An 18,208-nucleotide genomic window follows, 5' to 3' on the forward strand; every position below is an offset into this window, starting at 1 on the left:
CTGTTGTCTTCAGTAAAAGCTGTATAGTTAAAAAGTGGCGCGAAGTGTTACTAGGACTGGAAGATACAGAAACACCCCGTCCCCTGAATCAGCACGCACAGTGAGAAGTGCAGCCCGGGAGTCAGGGAGGACTGAACAGAGGATCACAGAGCCTTCCTTTTCAGCTTGTGCAACCTCTGACACTCAGCTTATCCATAAAAGCAGTTAAAATTACCTACTTCCTGGAGAGTCAGTGCAGCCTAAACGAAATAACATGATGGGCTCTCAATAAAGAGTTATCCCTGTGCCCCATTAAGAAATAACTTTCAAAAATAGAAAAAAAAATCCCAGTTTAAGGAATAGATGAGCAGTGTCTGGGGTCTTGGATCTATCCACCTGGGGGCTAAGTTGTGTTTTGACCCTTCCAATGATCTATTCAGGTGAATCTCTTGGTCCTGGATTTGCAAAGCTCATTTGACTGCCTCCCTGGACCCAGCCAAAGTCAAGCCGCTGGCAAGCGGCAGATTACGGAAATCCACGGTAAGATGTGGGAAACCACAGGCGACAAAAACACAGTATTTACAGAGGCTGTAAAACGGGGGCTGAAGCTTCCTTGACTGAACCTACAATAAAGCAATGCACACAATTACAGACCTTACTCCCATCAGTCCCGTGGATTTATACCCACGTGGGTATGTTACAGATTGTAGACTTCTGGGGTTCCAGGAGGGTTAGCTGTGAGCACTTGTGTACTTGAATGTTTTCTTTTCATTGCTCTAACCACCCAGCAGGTGTCACTCATGCTCTTCATTTAGTCCATGCTTTGTCGCACCTGCCTAGGCAGGACCCACTGAAGAGAAATCACCGTTAGATATTATGTCAAAGTGACATGTTTGTTGAACTGTAAAAATAACCAGCCTCCCCATCAGCCTGTCAGGGACTCGAGGCATCACTGTACTCAAGCAATGATGAATTTCTATTTTCTCATTTAATTAAAAAAAAATCTTCATCTCAGTTTCCAAAATGTGTAACTGGGAAATTAATAAGGAAACAGAAGACATGCAGGGGCTTTAAATTTGCATTTGTGGTAAAATAATCTGGAGTTTCACGAGAGGGGAGAAATCCCTCCTTGATGCTGCTGGAAGGTTACGACTTCACTCTATAGCCTAGAATACAAAAACAGTCTTGCGGTTTGTGGTGCAGAGTCGTGTCGGTGTGTGTGACATAACGTGCTTTTTAATCATTCCTGCCACAGGAACAAGTGACCATCACACCCGGCCACTGGTGCTGGCTCCGGCTTGTTAGGTGGGGCAGATTCTATAAAATCAGATTATAAAGCAAGTGTCACTTACTAGAGTGACGCTTCCTTCAGCTTCTAAGAGTGAGGAAGTGCGTCTTCAGAAGAAAACATACTTACTACTCGCAAGGGTCCAAGTGCCTCCGATGCTTCTCGGACTGTCCCCGTGGTTTGCATGTACTGTCTCCTTTGACGGGGTGAGCTGTTCACCCTCAGAGCATGTCCAGTAGAGGGAGCGACACTGCTCGTTGTCTTTCTCTGTCAGCAATCCTGATTTTTTTTTTTTAATGGGGAAACGGATCATCTCTCTGCAAGCCTGTTTGTGACGCTTGTACTTCCAATTAGTTTGCTGACACAGCCGCACTGAGTGCTCTGCTTAGCTGGAGGCCCCTCCCGAGGGAGGGGGAGGGACCCTGAGGTGGGAGGCTTCCCAGGGGATCCAGCTTAACCTGCTTCCGCTCCTCGGGCATCCTTGTCTCCCGGCCATTTACAACCAGAAAAAAATTACCCAGTTTTGCTTCTACTTCTTCATAAAATTCTGGCTTCTGATATAATTTATGCAACTTTTTTTAACTACAAAAAGCCAGTTTTAGGGTATATATAGTAATCCTATTCATCAGGGAAGACAGGAAACAATCAGAGACAAAGATGCCAAATTAATAAAGTTCAGGAAAGAAGAAACTAAGTTGGATACCAAGCAATGACCTATTCAACAGCTTTATGGAAAATACTGCAGTTTAATGATTAAATTTTGAAAATCTGATACGCAAAGAATTTTGCAATGGAACCGTAGGATCTAGAATAGATTTTTAAGACTCTTGAGCACTAGATGCTTCCCTGGTGGGCCCCAGTAATGCCCTAGATGTTCCGTCATTAATGCATCCAGTAGAATTCACAAGGACAATCCTCCTGTCCCTCCTTTACTCACACTTCGTCCGCTCTAGAAGTGACCAAGTCCTCAGCCCTCTAACTTAAGGCCACATGGGAAAGTGAGCAGATGACAGCAAAGGAGGAGGCAAGAGACAGACTGTGGAAATGGTCACGATGGTCCCGCGACAAGACGCACACTGCAGGACCGGGCAGGAGGGAGAGACGCGAGCTCCCAGGAGGGGCCGTACTGATGCGCTGGGGCGTCCCAGGAACGCTGATCCGCGAGCTTCCCTGACAGCTGCTCCGCTGCAATAGCCCCGCGAAGAGTCAGAGCTGTCCTTACAGTACGGAGGGTCCAGGAAAACCACCCACTGCTGTTTGCAGGAACGTGACTATTCAAGGCCAGAGATGGGCACAGCGGAGGTGAATAAACCCTCTCCTTCCCCTGGGCCCACACCCCTACTTTTAAAGAGATGTCAGGTATTCAGTTGATGTCCTCGTGGCGTGAGACTTTAGGTCCCCAGAGTTTACCGTTTTTCAGCAACATTTTTGAAATGCAGTCATTTAGACTTCTCTTTTCTTTTGCATTTACATTCAAATGCTAGTGATCTGAAAGTTTTGCCATGAAATATGGGTTTTTAGTACATTGTATATCCATGTCAAATTTATATTCCATTTGAAATCCCGTGATGATCGTCCTTTAAAGAATTGAAAATTAATTTTTATATAGTAATAAGCCTTCTCCAAATGTTCTGCAAATACAGTTTATATTTTTTGTGACTGAGAGGGAAGGAAATTTGCTCAAAACAAGAACAGCAATCAGAACCGGGGTCTCTCCCAGGTTCAACGGCTTAACTTCCCTCGGCCACCTGTCAACCACTCATGACCGGGCTTGAAAGGGCATAGGTTGGTTTTTGGCCAGAAGCTGGGCTCCTCACCATCATCCCATTCCAGGCCACCGTCGCCTCATTTCGGGGGATTACAGGTATCCCTCGCTACCCGAAAACAGAGCATTCCTACAAAATCCTTCCTAAACCCAAATGGCACAAAGTGACAAAGCAATTCCTTTAGGACACATCTCACCAATGGCTGCACAGAATCAATGGAGATAAAGCCCGGGTGTTCACAGCCACAGCTCAGAGCTCAGGAGCCCAGAGGGAGACGCTGAGTGTGGTCTGGGGAAGGGTGTGGGAGTGCTGGGCCGCCTTCCTCCCCAGCGTGGCCAGCCCACCTGGGCTCATCCTCGCGTTAGAGAGGTTTTGCTCTGACAGCTGGACTGATGCTTTGTTTCCCTCTTTTCCGTCATATGACTTACGGCGGCACACCTTCCCCTCTCTCAGAGGGACCCTTACAGTTCTGGTGCCTGTGCTTCCAGAGGTAACCTGAGCATCGTGGTCTGTTCATTGATCATCCTTAAAGCCCCAGCTGTCATAATTTGGGAGTCAAATCAACAGGTAACAGGGGGCTACTCATCTCTTCAAGTTCTGGACATATTTCTAAGGTATCAGTGCTACCACAGCCATCGTGATTCTTAAAGTATTCACACATTATCTTCACAGCAGATACACAAAAAGACTCAAGGATACACATTCAGTAAAAATAGACAGAAGAAAAAAACCTATAGCCCTCTTTCCCTAGCCCTACAGGAGGAGAAGAAGAAATGAAAATGCACTACTGACTTTGTTATGTGAGTAAAGTTGCGTATGTGTTTCAGAACATGCCCTGCTGGGAAAGTCAAAGCCAGATTCCTGAATTTATCTTAGTATGTTTCTCACTACGTGTTTGGTGTACGTTTTAAGAAACTGACTTTTCTCACTACTGCTTTTTATTCTTGAGAAAAGGGAAATGATGCAGAATGAGATAGTGAGAAAAGTTAACGGAAACAACAGTAATGAGTCACGGTGCGAATCTGGGTCTCACAGATTCCCATGTTTAGCAAAAGTGCCTGTTGAGGGAGATGAGAAGGGAAAAAACCCCAGCTGTTCTGAAAAAATATCACAGTGGCCAAGAAGAAAGTTCACATTTTAAAAAGCAAACTGAATGTCCACGTCACTGCACGCCGTCCCGTTTCCTTGAATTATGGCCGTGTGAAATTGATTTCTGTGTAGATTGGATTCACTGCCAGTTTCCTTTCCTACAAGGTCCCACAGTTCCTTTTCCTTTTTTTTTTTTAAAGAGCAAAAGGACCCCTCAGATGTTTTATAACTCGGAATGTCCATCCTACCACGAACCAGACTGATAACGGCCTTTGCTTTGCTGAACGGAGGCAGGCTTCTGAGAGTTCCCGCGTTCCTTTCCCACTTGCCCCCTTTCTGATAAGAGAGGCTGACCCTGCGTTGAAACAATGTCGCCCCCGTTTACACTGGCAGGTGGCGCTTCCTCCCTGGTGCGGGAACTCAGCCGCACCCTCCATTCACCAGGGTTCCCCACCACGAACCCCTGACAGGGCCACCTGGCTAACAAGGTTCTGCAGACGAGAGTGAAAATTCCCTTGTGCTGCAAAATGAAAGCAGGCTTTCTTCTTGGGAACCTGGGCCCTGACAAATAATTTCTTTTTTTCGTGGCTGATCGTCTCTCCTTCCTGCGTGTGGATCTTGTTAGGAAGGACATTTATTTTCTAATAAATATGGTAGCTGTCATGCTGAAAAGTAGAGTTTTGAAAAATTATCTTTCTCGTGTTAGTCACTTCGTAGCGATTACAAAGACGTACGAGCGAGGCTGCCCATCTGCGTGGGTCACGTCCACCACCGAGAAGGCGCACATCTAACCGCCGTTTTCCTGTCCACGTGTCACTGCTTTCTCCCAGTCTCACTAAGCAACTCAATTCTTTAAGAAGAGAGGAATGACTCCAGTTTTAGCTGTAGGTATATTATTGCTTGCAGGCCTGACCTCACATTGGCAGGGTCTAGGGTAAAAGTACAAAGGCAGGCCCACATACTTGGCTAAATATCTAGAAATTATCAATCAGGCTCATGGCGTGTTAAGTCAAATATGTCCCTGTTCTCCTGTCCTAACAAATCTGCCTTCATTATAACTTGGACATGCAGGTTTGAATTGAAATGTCTTGGACCGTTGCCCCGTTCCAGGATGAAGGTAAATGGTGGGGGTTCCAGCTGGCCTCATACTGCTGACTGGGCGTTTCTCTTCCCGGCCTCAGGCATATGGGGGTGGAAACTTCACTCAGAGGCATTTCTAAACTCCATCTAGACCTTCCCCATCCAACAAACAGATGGCCTGTGGCCTCCCCCGGGGCCTAGGGGTGTAGATACCAATGGTGTATGGACTCTGTGGGCTAAAGGCCCAAACAGATCTTTGAAGCAGGCTTGGAGCCCCCGGGACAGGGGCTTTGGAACTGGTGTATCTGGAGCATCATCTTTAAGGGCGGTGTGGGCTCAGCTGGAGGAGAAGGGAGGTGAGGGTAACGTCTCTCCTTAATCCTCATGACGCCACAGACAGGGAAACACGGGTCCAGGACAGACTACTGGTTACTCGAACCTTTGCTGTACAGATTTTATGAAATTCCATATTGAGAATAGTTGGTAACATAAAATAACAACCATAAGGTAAGCGTACTGCTTACATTTACTTTGAATCCAGGGATCTGCACGGGATAGACATAAGGAGCCACACACACAGTGCTGCAGAGGAGCGAGGTGTCCCGTCCTGAACAGGAACCCGTCTCCATGGCAGGCACAGCTTGGAGACCGTGGCACACACAGAGAACTTTCTGGATATTACCTCTTCATCCTCACTGCTCACTTAGCTGTTTGTTCCAGCAATTATCGGACATCTGCATTGTGCTGACATGGTGTGGGGTGTGGGTGATCCAAGTGTGACTGCCAACGCAGAGATAAATAAACCACAGATTCCACTCTCAAGGTGCTCAGTACTTACGCAGGTAAGGATGGTGGCCTGTGGAAAGCACTGACACAGACGTGTTTAAGAGACGTTGGTATCTGGAGCAATTTAACCTATTCCTGCAGGCAGGACAATGCGATGGTTGAGTGCATCCAAATCTTTGGGTGTGGAGAGCTTTTTGTTTAATTCCCATCTCTACCACTTGCTAGCTTATTAAGTTACTTAACCATAAGCCTTAATTGCTTCATGTGTGAAACGGACTGCGATGAGACATCATGTACGCACACACAGAGTCCTTACTATGTTACAAAGCCCTTGGCATGTATTACAACAACCTTAGCAGGTAGGTACTGTCAATAGCCTCATTTTACAGAGGAAGTCGCTGAAGCATGGAGAGGTTACTTCAGGAACCAAAGGGTATGCAGCTAGTAAATAATGGAGCCATGATGACAACCCAGGTAGCTGACTCGTCTGCGCTTCTGATCACGATCCTACTCTTCCTTCACAGGAAAAGTGCATTTCCTGACGCGCGGTAAGAGCTAAGCACATATTCTAATTAGTGTTACTGACCAAGACAAAGGGGAGGCAAGAGAGGGTTTCCATCAGAAGTACGGATGAGCTGGTCTTGCAGGAGGCTGGGTAGGCGGAGCAACTTCAGACAGAGCAACAAGCCAGAAGAAGGAACAAGCGGTACTGAGAGGCCGCTGGGACCTGGGAGAGTGGAAGCGAGCAGTGGGCAGTGGGCGCGGAACGCTGAAGGGCCATGTGACCACACTAAGGACCCATTTACTTCTAAAAATCAGGGTAGTGGTTGCAGCCCACAAATCAGGCTTCCCCCAGCAGGAAGACAGAAAGACTTGGCCTAAGCAGAGCTGGCTCCCCTCTGACCCTGTGGCTGTCATGAAAGTGTGCCATAGTTTTTGTTGCCTGAGTATTATCTCCCTAATGCAGGGCTTCTTTTTACTGAAATCCTCAAATTCAGATGGTGTCCTGAGGATGAACTTCCATGTTTACGGCTGTTTGGATTTTTATCCTTTCCCAAACTGGAGTAGATTAAAATAAATGCCATGTAATGCTTCCAGTGAACTTGCTCTAAGTGCACAATAATGCATTTATCGATATGACAGCTTCTCAAATATTTTTGAGGGTATTCTAAGTGCAAGTCAGTGTGCTAAGCATTGTGGAGGCAAAAAGGCACAAAAAGCTGTAAGTTAACTAACCATTTCACGCAGTTACACAGTTTTTTATAATTCAAATGGGTCCTGTGTACTCTATTTTATCCTTCACTCAGATTCTTTCTTGTAATAATCTTGTAAAATAATTTTCCAGTCTTTCCAAGTATCTATTACTTCCTCCATCTCCCACGTCTAATGTAAAGCTAAGTTGTTTATTTAACAATTAAGAGTGGATTCAGTGGATTAGTGTAACAGCGTAAGGCTGGTCCAACTATTTCCCTAGGGGAATGTACCATAATATGAACATTTTGGCAGAGTCAGTGCAGTGCTACTGTTTTTAAAGACCACGTTTTGACTTTTGGAAGACTGTATTTCAGAAATCTTGGTATATCGCAGAATGATTTTTAAAAAGATTCCTCTTGTTAGATTTCTCACTGAAATCGATCTAATTAAAAGTCCATGTGCTTCAAATATTAAAACTCCAATACACAGGTACACTGTGCATTTAGTCACATGTGTGACTGCGGTAGTTTTGGGGTGGAAAACTGGTGTAGTGATTTTGACTAAATTGTCCTAAACAATTGGATTGGACTTCTTTAGGAAGTCCATTATTCTTTCACTGGATTAATTTTATTGAGTCGTTATTGTGGAGCTGTGAATAAACTCTTGCAGTATTTTTTATACTTCACGTTCAGAGTGGAGATAATGAAAGCGCCTGTTAGAACCATCCTAACGTCTACGGTCTGTTACACTTTTACAGGTTTCCTTCTGCCAGGGGGACTTCTGACCTTCCTCCTTGTCAGTGCTTGGTGATGACCCAAATCTAGTTATTATAGGAGCTGATTTCTGAGTAGATCACTTAGTAATCACATCCTCTTACTTTTCCAGCAAGACCAATTTGCAGACTCTTGTTTGCAGGGACAGTTTACTAAGTTCTGTGCGTAAGTGACTTAAATAAAATCTAAGGAAGACTTAACCAGTTTAAACCTTAGAACTATTCAGTGACTGTTGTATTAAAAGCAGTTGATCAGAATAATCACTTCTTTCTGTTACTTTGGTGATAATGATAACACTGCTACTATTACAATCATTTATTGGGAAATTATTAGGTTTTAAGATCCATGAGGAGAATGAGGCTTAGCAAGATTAAATGTCATGTCACAAAGCCAGTAAGTGGCAGAACCAACATTTGAACCTTCGACGGTTTTACTGAAGAGCAACTGTTCATAACAATGAAGCTAAAACCTCATGTGTGTGATCTGATCTACTTTTATTTGTGCCTATGTCCTTTCCCTTAGCTAATATGTAGAGCACTTTTTACATGCCAGACACGAACTCAGCACTTTACAGTGTATTAGCTCATTAAATATGCACAACAATTCATTATAACCTGGATACAATTTTACATACGAGACACAGAGCGGCTGACCAGCGTGGCCGACGCCCACCGAGTCACCTTGCAGCTTGCCCACAGGCGGTACTACTTCCGCTGTGTACATGCCCCATGATGGTGGATGGTTAGTCATGACTCTAGAGAGGCAATTTCATACTATTTCCGCAGAGCAAAAATAAACTACATCATCCCCTCTGGATGCTGTAACGTATGTAAAATCCAAAGGGCAAGTGCAGATCACATTAAGGCAATGCCTGGCTTACAGGGAGCCACTTCTTGATTTTGATGATTTAATTGAAGAAGAAAAAGTGGTATTCTGATCAAAACCATGCTGAAAACTGCTGTTGCTAAGGCTTTATAGGTTAGATTATATTTTGCTTTAAGCTGTTTGTCAAATTCAGCCATCTTGAGGTTTCTGTACTCCTCAAATCGGTTTCAATTAATTTATCAAATCCTTTTAACAGAATCTGTTTCAGTGTTTTTGTGGACCTACCAAAAATAGAGCCTTATTAGCTTTCTGTAATCTTTAAATTAGGTTTGCTCATATGACCTAATACTCCATACGAATAATCTAACTTACAGCACCCCAATCAAAAGGGGAAATGTCAGTCCTTTATTTTAGTTTCTAGTGTGATCTGTCCTCTCTGAAATACATTATACTTGTACACATTTTCTCCCACTGGCAGATGAAAATCAATGATGCCATAAATTTATCTGAATAACATAAGATACAGCCTACAAATATGCCAGATTAAGAACTGACTGCCATAATTCACATAAGGACATATCCAATAAATATTGATTAAAAACTGATACTTTTGCTTTTAAGATGGAGTCCACTTAGGGTTGTTTTAATTTTAATATAACAGATTAATTTACCAAACCATGGGGGTGAGTTTCTTATGCCTTAACAAAATTTCTGATTTCAGTTTTATGTTTATTCTCATCAACTCTTTCTTCATATAAAAGAATAGGGAATGCTAGACTATATTTACAGCCAAATACATGATATTACCCCTAAAAAACTCAAACATGTTAAGCAGAAAGACAATTAAAAGGGCAACATAGTTTACTTTAGATTTTTCTTATGGCATCTTAGACTCACGAGTCAAAGTTTAGGTAGAACTAAGCTTTTAAAAAGATCCTGTACTTACAGTGAAATAATACTTCTCATGAGTTGATTAAACTTCAAAGGTATGTGGGGTTTGCCATATGAAGAAAAAAGATATTTCATTCTGGTAACTAATATGATGGAATGTTTATTTCAACATGTCAAAAGATTATGGCTCATTCAAGAGTTATTTATGTGTCTATCTGAAATAATGGGCTATGGTTTCTCGACTGAATGAAGAATGAGGTAATGACTAGAAGTTGACCTCTTGAGAGAACAGGAAAGCACTGAAGAGCTTATGGTCAAGGGAGGTTCAAGAACATCTTGAGAGGGAGAAAGGGGGTCCAAGGATTAGGAGAGGAAGTTATTTTAAAGGGTATAATTTCAGAACACACCATTTAGTTGGAGACACCGAAGAAGATGAGATGGTATACTGTGTGACCTGTAAGGGTCACAGAAGTGACAGGAACTCACGCAGAGGAGGACAAGAAAGCGTGACGTCCAGGTTTGCACGATTCATTCACAGGGATGCAAAAATCACCAAGAAGGATCGTAGGAAAGGAAACCTGTAAATAGGGGGTCACAGCCCTCAAGAAGTCCTGGAGAGCTTTGACAAAGTGCTACTGATGCAACATGCTGAGAGGAGATCCTGACAACGGTGGAGCACAAGCTGAAGCACTGGGAATTTCGAGGACGCGGGTAAACCCACAACTTTGGTCTGAGAGAGGAAAAGGAGAGTTGCGTCAACGGGCGAAAGTTACGTTTCAGAAGAATGAGCTGGGGGAAGGGATGTCCTTTAATAAATAAATGGTTAACAATTAAAGGATTTTCTTGGGATGTAGTTGTAATGAGATAAATTATATTATCCACACTTAAGATCAGAAAATTAAGGTATTATTGGCTTATTTTCCTTCAATATGTTCTATGTTTTCACCGCAAATAATTATAAATACTACAAATTTCTTTTATTCATAGAATCTGATAGCTAAACCAAGGCCTATAGCATATTTGTAACTTTTTAAAGGTCAAGGAATTGGTCAAGAATGAAGAAAAGGCCTAAAATGCAGATTTTCTTTAGTCAACCCAGTACAAAATTCTTAGAGATCTGGTATTTCTGTTTAGTGATGATACCATCTTTACACGAAGAATATAGCCCATCATGTTGATAGGCAAATTGAAATGAGCATTGGATTTATGAGGGTATAAGAAAAAATGTAATGCTTATTACCTTGAAATGTAAGTGTCTACCAGTGCCTCAGTTTCACAAGACATGTGGACGAGACACAGACGTTTTATGACCTGTTCCAGGTAATTTTCTCTCTCTCTCTTTTGACATCATTAGCTCCTTCTCAGAATTATAGACTGTATCTTGAGAAAGATATTTCAGAATTTCAACTGAAAGCGTTTCACTTAGTTTCCCAAGGTGATCAAAATATTGAGAACATGAGGATTCGGGGAGAGTGGCCTGCCTGGGGAGGGCATGTGAGCCCCTCACCCCTCCCTGTACCTTGCCCTGTGCAGCTCCTCCACCTGCTGGACTTGAATTTTATCCTTTTATAATAAACCAGTGATGTAGTGAGTTTTGTGTGTGTGTATATATATATATATATATATATATATATATGTCATACCTTGGAGATGTGTGTGTGTATGTGTGTGTGTGTGTATGTGTATGACATGAGTGTTAAATATTTTAAAGCGTTGTTTTTAAGGACAATTTTCTCAAAATATTAGAATTGGCCTGAGACTTCACAGTCTGATGATCTGGGTTCAAGGTGAGAGTTTGTTATCACTAGCTGTGTGTGACCTTAAGATTATTTCTTAAACACTCAATTTCCTTTTCTAAAAAGTTGGCAAAATTACACCATCTCACAGAAAATTCTGAGGGTGAACTGGGATAAAACACAAAGGCAGTTTGCAAACTATAAACGCCATGACATATCTTGTCAGTAACACTAATTAATTATCAACTATGGGGTGATGATCTCACTGAACTCCCTAGAAGTTAAAACTGAAGGAGACTTCTCAGCTTTTTGTAGATGAAGAAGCTGAGGCCCAAGGAGGCGGTCTCACTCGGTGGCAGAGTGGAGAGCTCGGAGAGCCCCAGCTCAGAGCTGCGGTTTGGTTGACTCAACATTCTTTGCACTCCTCAGGCCTGCAGCAAGTTGTTGTTGTTGTTGTTACCTAAGAATAGTTTTTACATTTTTAAACTGTATAAAAATCAAAAGAATAATATTTCGTCCTTCAGGAAAATTGTTTGAAATTCAAATCTCGATGTCCATGAGCATAATGTATTGGAACACAGATGTGCTCGTTGGCTATATGATGTCACTGGCTGTCTTGAGGTGATGGTGGCAGAGCTGAGCCGTTGTGACAGGCACCATATGGTCTGCAAAACTAACATATTTACTATGCGTCCTTATGCAGAGAAGTTTGCTAACCTCTGCAGGGCACCATTCAACCTTCACAGTGACACCTGTTGACCACTCACCATCACTATCCTCTTAACTAATAACCACAAAGCGAGAGAATGAGATTTGCTTTTTACATCTTGCATCAATCTTTTGAAATCAATATAATAATTAAATCTACTTCAGACCAAAGCCTCAGTAGATTAAACTGTTTTGTCAAAGTAAAAACTAAAACCAAATATCATTAACCTAAAGGTTTATTTATATATATTTATTTTATTTCTTTCTTGCCCATTTATTCCTTGCTTTTTGTCTGTGTATATGTACACATACACACACACATAAAGCAACGAGTCTCATTTTCAGCTACAGTAAATCTAGCCCCATTTGTGGCAAAAGTAAAACCAAGAAACAAATATACAAAATACACAAAATGTTCTTTAACTTCAAAGGAAGAAAAAGGGAGACACATCAGATTTTGAGCTGACATTGCCCAAAAATTTTTGTTTCTGCTAAAATTTTTAGAAATGAATCAATTTAATGTTTCACATATTAAGTGTGATACTCTAAAATTGCTTAATTTCTTTCCCTCCATATAGTTTCTATGCAAATGGTATTTTTGCAGGAAGGTATCAAGTTAGAATGCAACTGATGTAGTTCATTGAAATTACTAATATTACCGGGATGGTAACAATATCATTTGGGTTTTTTGAAGAGAGGGTTTGCCATAAATCAGTTATTTCCAACTTTACATCAGTGCCTAGGTTACAACATTAGAGTGATCCAGATGAAGTTTTGTCTAGGAAAGTACACATTCTTAACTTTCTTAGGGAAACACATAACACAAACACTACGTTTGCTCTCTGATGGCCTATTCTTAGCATTGAATGTCACTGGCATTTTTAGAGAACTGGTATACAATTAATCTTCAAAGCTTTTGACAGTTTTAAGACTTAGGAATTAAAAATTGCCAGGCATTGCCTCCAAAGAGCCAGCTTCAATACTTGTGAGCCTATCATGTTACATGAGTGCTTGAAAAGCAACGTAAGACAATATTCATAAAGCAACACAAAAAGAACTCAGGTCTTGAAACCCCGAAGCAGCTCCTGAAGTCCAAATATGTTTGTTTGTTGTCTGTGAAAGTGTTAGGTGCAACCAGAGAATCTGTCCATCTGGCTAAATTTCCCATTTACAGTATAATATATCAGCTATTCTCTAATTAGGGCCATAGTTATGGCCATAATACTGTTGGATAAGTTGGCAAAAAAAAATTAAATTTACCTAAGACTTCTTTAGCCAAATTCCAGATTATAGTTTGTTTGCTTATTTGCTTTTCCTGAAATGACCCTTACCTTATCTTACGTTAGTCTTGAACCTAACATTAGGCAACAAGTTAGTTTTGATGAACTAACATTTTTAGACCTGAAGTCCCTTTTTTTCTAGTATTGTTTATCACAAGAACACACCATAGTACCTAAAAGTAAACAAAGACATACTTGTTTAACTAAGCTTTCCGTCATTTTGACATTACTTCTATTGGTTTAGTAATTAAAAGAGTTTGGTGAAGACTGGCTTGTATACACATACAGTTTTACTTGTTTTTTTTATTTAAAAAACATTAAATCAAATATGCAAATAATTTACTTGATTGGATATTTGGATAGAAATCTATTTGGCTAGAAATAACACCAGATCTTTTCTGGAATATATAAATGCTTATAAGGATTTTCTAGCAACTTAAAGGGACTGAGATTATTGGCGACCCTGAAGAGGATGTAGTTAAAGGTATTTTAGTATGAAGCCTATAAACATGCTATAAAGGACTGACCCTAACCGACCTTAATTTTTTTCCTTCGAAATAATTCTTTAACTAGGCAAGTGATTTTCCAAAAACTTCAAAGTGACTGGCTTATAGTGAAATTTAAACTCAAAAATGAAGATGTAAAATTAAGTTGTTCATCCATTTTGGATTTCAAGAACATTCTGGGATTCAAGAACTGACTCTTCAGGATTTGAAGCCCTACTGGTGTTTTTCAGCAGCTGGTGACGGTTATGCTGCTGGTGACGGTTATGCTGCTGAGCTATGACATTAGAGGTTGCCTTCTAGTTCTTCCAGAGATTTTCCCTGGGACCACATGCACAGTCACTGGTCATTTTTCCATTAGCCTGAAAAACTAACAGAGTGAAAATAAACTCCACGGACAAATGACAAGCGAACTTACAACCAGCTTCAGTGAACACCTCTGCTCACAGCTACTTCCTGAGGGAATTTTAAATTTTAAAAGGTCTTACAAGGGATCCTGTACTTTTTTTTTTTTTTTTCCTGTAGAGTAAATTTCGGGGAAAGACAGTGAGTAGCAGCACGTGGTCTGTTAGCAATGCCGGTGACATGATCAGGACCCGGCGCCCAATTACAACAGTTGGTAAGTACTTGTTGATTTAAGTATCCTTAGAGTTTATTGAAAATGGCTTCTCAGTGGATAAATAATGTTCAAAGCAAACTCTGGGTTTCAAGATTTAATATCTTCCTGAAGCAATCCTTCGAGGTTTTTGGCTATTGAACTAAATATTTAAGCACTGATAAAATGAGGCCCTCATTCTCCTGGAATTTGTCAACTTTTTCGAGGATAGCACTTTAATAGGTTGTCCGTAATATAGAGAATGGCAAAATTTTATTGTTTAGAACCAGGATGGAGAATTGTCTAAGTTAAGAAAGTCTTTTAGAATTCAGATTTGGGAAAATTAGTAAGTAAAAAATGTGCTTTTTCTTTCTAAGGTCTTTTCTAAGTTGGTGAAGCTGAATAAGGCCATTCTGTAATCTCCTATAAGAGACACAGAATTTCTCAAATTACATTTAATTTAGGTTGGAGAGTCAGATAACAGCGCCATAGATTGGATCTTCTTTGATAACATGGTAAACATTCAGTATTTATGTTCCAAAAGGAAAAGCAAAAGCTAAAAATAACAAACGATTCAAAATAACGATCTTAGGCAATACATCACCGTCAAATCAAACTCAACCAAACCAAATACTGGAAGGCAGACCCCCCCTTATTCCAGTCCTGGCCTCATCACTCATCACCTTCTGATGAAATGGGAACAGTGCAAACAGCTATAGAATGTCATAGTCTTAACCGTCAAAGGTGACTGGCCCCACCCCGACCCCTAGTCCACTTCAGCCTGGGGAATACGACAGGATTTCCACAGCTAAATAGTGACCTGTTCTCTCTTGCTCAATCACAACCTGTCCAGTCTCTAGATGCCTCCCTCACCTCTCCAAAATAGTCCAGGAACTCTCTGAACAGCATCCCCCTTCCTTTCCTGAGTCAGCCCACCCTCCTGCTCTTCATGGTGACTGAGTCTGTCCCTGACGGCGTCTGCAGCCGCTCTGCATAGGGACGGCGCCCAGCGTGCGATTCTGGGGGAACCTTCACAAACACAACCTTTGAAGGGGCCCCAACACTACAGCAAAACACCTGCTGCTTAGTTTCTCTCTCAAGCGCCCCTTCCCACTATCACAGATGACTTTTCATGTCATCTTCCTTCTCTCGAAATGCTCTCCAACTCACATTTCCATCTAATGACCTCCTTTCATACATCCTTGAAATCAAAACAGCATTAGAAAATAAAGCATTAGAAAGAAAACCACTTAGAAGACACCAGAAACCACCAGGCGACTCCTCCCTCACCTTTCCTACCACCAACCACGGACCTCTGTGCAACAGGACCCTTGCTGTCCTTCCCTTCAACTGAAGGCATCGTCCCTCCCATGAAAGACCCCACCTTCCATGTGTGTTCTCCACCTCAGCCCTCGCACCTGCTGGCAGCTGCGTTCCCCAGCCCTTTTTCCCTACTGCACTTCCTAGTCTGGCTTTCTCTATTTGGTCATTTCATCAATATAGATACATGAAAAAAAATACCGTATGAAGTGCAGAGGACAGTAATTCCTTCTGTTTGACTGACAAACTTATGAAGATGTACAACACATGTAGTTCCTATTCGATATTTTTTCAATGTAGCAACAGTTAATTAAATTAAATGATACTTTAAAAACTAGAAATCTGTGTTTTAATTTTCCCACATTGGCTAAAACCAGGTTAGCCACTATATTTGTGAGATTACACCATATGAATAAAAACAGCTTCTACAAGTAGTGAGCATGTGATGTCTACATGGACACACACTAGTGTTTTCCTGAATAGACAGGGAGGAATTTTCAAGTCGTGTGGTACAGGTTTAACATTCTGTGCAAATGCCAAACTCTCTCCCAAAGTGGCTGCACCTTCTTACATCCCCACCAGCAGTGTTCAAGGGTTCCAAGTTCTCCACAACCTTGCCAACACTTGCTACTGTTCATCCATTATTCCATTCAAGAGGGTATGTAATGGTATCTCATTGCTGCTTTAATTTTCATTTCCCTGAAGATTAATGATGCTGAGCATTCTTTTTTCCCCTAAACATTCTTTTCATGTGCTGGGTATATGTTTTTGATGAAATGTCTATTCAAATCTTTTGCCCATATTTAATTGTTTTTCATCTTATTATCGAGTTGTATTTTTATATATTTCACAAACTAGTCCTTTACCAGATATATAATTCACAAATATTTTCTCTTAGTCTGAGGCTCGCCTTTCTGAATAGTGTCTTTTAAAAATTTTGATGAAGTCCAATTTATCAAGTTTTTGAAAAAATGGATTGTGCTTTTGGTATTTGTCTCAGAATTTTTTGCTCAACCAAAGAGCATGGTGATGTCTCTTATGTTTTATTCTTGAAATTTTATAGTTTTTTTTCTTCCAGTCTTATTGCAATACAATAGACATAGAGCACTGTGTAAGCTTCGGGTTGCACAGCATAATGGTTTGGCTTACAGGCATCAGGAAATGATCATCACAATCAGTTTAGTGAACATCCATCATCTCATCTCACACAGATACAAAATTAAAGAAACAGAAACAAAGTTTTTCTTGTCATTAGGACTCTTCAGATTTACTCTCTTAACTTGCACATAAAGCATATAGTGTGTTAATTATTATTTATTACATTGTACACGCATCCCTGGTACTTATCTATGTTATAAATGGAAGTACCTTTTGACTGCCTTCATCCAATACCCCCTACCTCACTGCTCATCTCTGGTAACCACAAATCTGATCTCTTCTCCTTTTCTTTTCTTTTTTTTTCAGACCTTACTGTCTATTCAAATCTTTCCTCATTTTTTATTTGTTTTCTTATTATTGAATTTTTAGGGCTCTTTATTCTGACATAACTCCTTTATGAAATATGTGCTTTGCAAATATTTTCCCCAGTATGTGGTTTGCCTTTTTATTGTATGTATTTATTTTAAATTTTTTTACTTTTCAAAATTCTTACATTTAGGTCTATGATTCACATACAGGGAATTTCTGTGTGTGGTGTGATGGGAGGGCCTTATGTTCTGTTTTCTTGTTATTGTTGACGCTACAGAATTCTACTGCTTTTATCTGAAGTTCAGGAGTTTTGCAGGCAAAAATGTTGTATGCTAATTATATCTCAATAAAACGAGGGGGAGGGAACCTGCTGGCTGAGCTAGGCCAAATTACTGACCCACATAATTCCAAGCAAATAAAACAATTGTTGCTTTAAGTCACTTGATTTGTGGTGGTTTGTTATGTAGTAACTGATAACTGAGACAATGTATCTTATTCATTTTATATTTTCTCTATGGATAGTTATGCCTGAACAGAATATCTTAAAACAGACATGATGGTAATTTTTAGTCTACTTCAAAATTTTGGAACACATCTGATATCAGAAGACACATGCACCCCAATGTTCACAGCAGCATTATTTATAATTGCCAAGATATGGAAACAACCTGCGTCCATCAACAGATGACTGGATAAACAAGATGTGGTGCACATGTATATATCTACGCACACAATCGAATAATACTCAGCCGTAAAAAATGGAATTTTGCCATTTGTAGCAACATGGATGGACTTGGAGGACATTATGCTAAGTGAAATATAAGTCAGAGAAAAACAAATACTGTATGAGATTGCTTATATGTGGAATCTAAAAAATACAACAAACTAGTAACTGTAACATAAAAGAAGCAGGCTCACAGATGTAAGG

This window comes from Camelus bactrianus, chromosome 26, assembly GCF_048773025.1.
Source record: "Camelus bactrianus isolate YW-2024 breed Bactrian camel chromosome 26, ASM4877302v1, whole genome shotgun sequence".
Lineage (NCBI taxonomy): Eukaryota > Metazoa > Chordata > Mammalia > Artiodactyla > Camelidae > Camelus > Camelus bactrianus.